The 4567-nt window shown below is 40.1% G+C and overlaps 1 non-coding gene across 1 annotated transcript; it reads left to right on the top strand.

Annotated features, from left to right (window-relative positions):
- Window positions 1-3646: 3646 nt before the first annotated feature.
- On the top strand, window positions 3647-3720 carry TRNAD-AUC (transfer RNA aspartic acid (anticodon AUC)). Its single transcript has one exon. It is a non-coding gene; the product is annotated as a tRNA-Asp (tRNA).
- The last annotated feature ends 847 nt before the right edge of the window (window positions 3721-4567 follow it).

Here is a 4567-nt window from a genome sequence, read left to right as displayed (position 1 = left end):
GAACATTAATTTGGAAGCCAAATCGGCACCAAGATGGATCGAAGGCGAATCGAAAGGTGGACTCAATAGACACTAATACCTCGAGATTAATGGAAGGAATATTGTGAGAAGTACGTAAGTGAAGGTGTCATTGACCAAAAATACCCTTTGATGTTACAAAATGGATCTTCAAAAAGAACATGCCCCCGAGTGGATGGTGCAAATGATGTAAGAAGCCCATACGTGAAAAAAGAAAAAGGAAATTTATCGATCGTGGAGCAGAGGCTTCAACATAATGCTTTGAATGTTCACAACAGTAGAGGAAGTCATGAGTCATTGATAGTGATGATCATCTCGTCGGAGCAATTCTTGTCGTCGATCGAAGAGCGTTGGTCAAAGTAACCTTAAGGACGTTTGTTGGAACAACAAAGGCTTCTATCAGGTTCGCTTCTTTCAGAGGGAGTTCACTTTAGCAAGGTGCGCTAATGGTCCTCATTAGTGGAAGTTATCGTCTTCGGCCGAAGAACGTCGGTCGGAGCAAGCGTAAGGATGATTATTGGGGTTATGCTTGTCAGTGACAAATATAGTCTATCACTTTTAGGTAGTCTCACACTTTCATTAGTTCATATGTTGTATAAAATAAAAGAATGAGATGAAATAATGAAATAACAACTCATGCATAGAAGAAAAACAAAAGGAAGTGAGATAATGAAATAACACAATCTCATATCTTTTTGTTTGTCATATATAGTATATACACACGTTGTAATCTAAATGTCTTATATTTGTTTATCTTCCGCTTTATATAGCATTCTTATTTAACTATCTTATGTCAACGTTTTTGCTTCTTGTAGATCAATGATGTCTACTGCAATCAATATGAAAGAATACAACACGGAACGTCGCTTGTGTGATGTCAAATAGGGTGAAGTCGACTTATACATTGAACCAAATCTGAAGAACTTGGAAAAACATATAATGATAAGTGAGTGTAGAAGAAAATGTGGAATTTAAACAGGAGCACATGCCACATGAGGTGAAGTAGATCATTGAGAAGGAGGAGGAATGTGTGGAAGAAAATGAGGAGGATAAGGTGGTGGAAACGAATGGATAGGCCGTAGAGTCAAAGAATACAGGAAAAAAGGAATTTGAACAGGAGGAGGTAGTGAAAATGAATGGATAGGCTGTGGAGGCTAACAATGCAGGGGAGAAGAAATTTTAGCTAAAGGAGGTGATGAAAACAAAGGGACAGGCCATAGAGATGAAGAATGCAAGAGATAAGGAATTTGAGTAGGAAGAGGTGACTGAAATGAAGGGCCAGGCTGCGAAGATAGAAAATGGAAGGGAGATGGGGATTTTGATAGGAGGAGGTGGCAGAAGGGGAGCGACTCTTGGAGGTGGGGAACATAGAAGATGAGACTAATGAAGAGGAGAATCCATTGTTGAATGAAGTAGATGGATTAGTGTACATGTGCAGATTGTACTTGCACTAAAAACTAGAGGTTCTAGGTGAAGAGGAAATTCTGATTCCAATTTAGAGGTGGTAGAGATAGTTGGGAAGGAAATGAGGTGATTGTGTGACATCGATATAACTAATCTATGTTGTTTATTCAAGTATTTGTAATTAAAATTTTTATGTTGGATAATGTCTTTAACGCTGGTATTTTTGTTGCAGAAATGCGAGTGCTGCCAATGACCTTTGGTCAATGATTGGAATGAAGTTACGCCGCACTTTTAAATGCAGAGATTGGGCAAAAATGCAATTCTTGGGGTTGTTGTCCTATAGTGCAATAAAACTCGAATGGGGGCCCTTGTACGTCTTGGCACAGAAGTGGGAATTCTCGGACAAAGACATTTGTGTTTGATGGATTCAAGATGACAATCATCCTAGAAGATGTTGTTAGGCTGTTGCATATGGGAACTCACGAAAAACTTGTGCTCGGGATTCAGGTTCGACTTGACAGGGAAGAGGAGCAACCTTTTAGGGTTGATGTATTTGAAGTTTAAGAAAGTTGGAGAAAGTCGAAGTCATGAATTATTTCAAATCTATAAACAAATGGTAGCATGCAAAAGGTTATGCACCTTCACAAGAAGCAGACCAAGAATTGAGGTCTTTTCTTGTGTATATATTTAGTGACAAAAACATATTGAAAGGAGCTTTTTGGAAGAAGAGAATTGAACATTCGAATTTTCATTGAACGGTTCTTGATACTGAAACACACTTAACTGATTCAAGTCTGGGAAAACATTCAAAGTGCATACCAAATTTGATGGACATTGCAATTTTCTTGATTGGTTATTGATACTAAAGGTCACTGATTCAGTTTCGACAAATACTGAAAAGTACTAACCCTTATGAAGTTGATGGGAAAGGGCAATTGTATACTATTCATGTGCTCCCAAAGCACTTGCAATGTGTAGGGCTTTGTAGGCATTGCTCGTGACATTGGGAGAGACAAGGTTATGCACTGGGTAGCACAATGCATTTTGGGCATGGAGACGATGAGGGGTGCTAACCCGACCACTGAACTCCACCTAACAGGCAATGCCAGGCCCGCCAGAGGTTCGAATCATGCCACCTTTCCTGTGGATAGTAGATAAATAATCCTAACATGTCACATAAGGTAGGATATTGTATAATTGTTCTATTTTCCATGGAAGTGAACATATAAGTGCCCCCCTTTCCTTCCAATCACTAAAACAAAAGAAATACCTTAAACAAGGCTGAATTTGTCTTCAAATGAACTTTTCGGCTCCTTTTTCTCTCCTGCACAGCTCAAAAATGCGACTTTTCTGACTCCATATGAGGACCTCCTTTCCTTCTGCCCACTCTCTGTTCACACGGTTCTCAAAAAGAAGAAGGGGTAAGACAGTAGGTACCACATTCCCACTATCCCACTATCCCACTATCCAAAAGCAAGTGTAGTTCACTGGTTCCACTAAATGCTCCTAACGCTTGGTAAAGTTCGTCTAAATGTGCAAACTTGCTCAGAATTCTTTGGCATAGAATACATCAAACTAGTTCCCGAGGTGCACCTGCTTTGTATCTCTTACACACAAGAAAGGATGTGGTGGGAAGGAAGCAGCCTCAGCCTCTGTCCAGCCAATCATTGTGTTGGCATATTGTATTCACACCCCCGTATGACTACCCCTCAGGGATGTAGTTGTAGATATGTTAGTCTTTTTGGTCAACACCAATTATCTCCTTCTACGACATGTTGTTGTCATCGCAAAGCTTTGGCTTTGCTCATGACGTGATGTGATGGCTTGCATTGAAAAAAAAAATAGACGGTCTAAGTTTACGTAACGTTGAAAGCTACCTCCATGTCCAAAGCTACCATAGTGCATCAACTGTATGGATGTTGTATCCTACTCACAGTTACAGCTTTTATAGCATGTCATAGGCTCGCTCCTACAACTTCGCTCATAGGCTCGGTTGCTTGCTTAGGAGAGAGCATTTATGTAAATGCAAATTGCTAATAGGGTTCAAAGATCTTGCTTCCACATTCATTCAAAGGTAACAATCACAACTTAATGAATGGAACGAATTCGGAGAGATAAGGAGGTCGAGGGAGAGAAAATGTGACATTGGTTGATCTCTTGATCTATCTCACTCTATGCACTCACTTATTCATTCCAGTGTGGAGGAGGCAACCTAATTGGGAGAGGGGAAATAGCTGAGTTGGTTAAAGTGCTGGCCTATCACACCAGAAGTCATGGGTTTGAACCCCATTTTCTCTATGCTAGATGGAAGAAGATTGCCAATATTCATAGAGTTTCCAACCAACCCCAACCACATTGTGTGGAGGGGCTTTTTGGCCGGTGGTTAGGCATTCACTGCAGAGTGTTGCTAGGTATAGTAGATCTTTCTTTCTCTTCATTTTAGCCTTCCAAAAAGACAAAAAAAACAACAGCCACCCACTCAGAATTTCTCCAAGTAGTGAGGAAGAACATCATTTTATGCCACAATGATCTAATCCATATGGAAGGGCAATTTTGTCAACGCTTCTTTGTCAAACCTTTCATTTTTTCTTTATTTGGACCATTATTTACCACCATTATTGATTTGATCATAAAGAAAGAAATTCATAATGGCACAAGAGGCAAAAGGGTTTTTTTACATAGAAATGAAGACCTTATGGAACCAAGCAAAGGTCGTTAGCTTATTCACCTAAGAAAGTAGCACAAATATTAGCACCCTATCATAGAGAGTGTTGCCTACATGGGCTACGAAATATGCGAAGTGAGTTGTGACTCTTGGACTACAAAATCTATGAAATGAGTTGTGACTCTGAGCCTACTGACTACACGAGAGTCCTTTTTGCGACCCCCCTCAAAGATGTCGAGGTAGGTGAGGAGTGATGCATCTTAGGGAAACATGACAGTGTGTTGGTTCAACCCATCTTAGTTGTTTGATAAGGAGCTGACATGGTTCAGAAATCAACGTTGTGTCAAAAGATGAGGCATGAGATGGATCCCATCCCAGCTGGCTATCTGAAGCAAATTGAAATTCACTTTGTGTAGGATCATGAAATGCAACAAGTGGTGAACCAAGCACTTGAATGAATGAATCAATTAGAACGGAGTC

The sequence above is a fragment of the Nymphaea colorata genome, chromosome 5 (genome assembly GCF_008831285.2).
Source record: "Nymphaea colorata isolate Beijing-Zhang1983 chromosome 5, ASM883128v2, whole genome shotgun sequence".
Lineage (NCBI taxonomy): Eukaryota > Viridiplantae > Streptophyta > Magnoliopsida > Nymphaeales > Nymphaeaceae > Nymphaea > Nymphaea colorata.
This window is presented reverse-complemented; position numbering and strand designations above follow the sequence as displayed.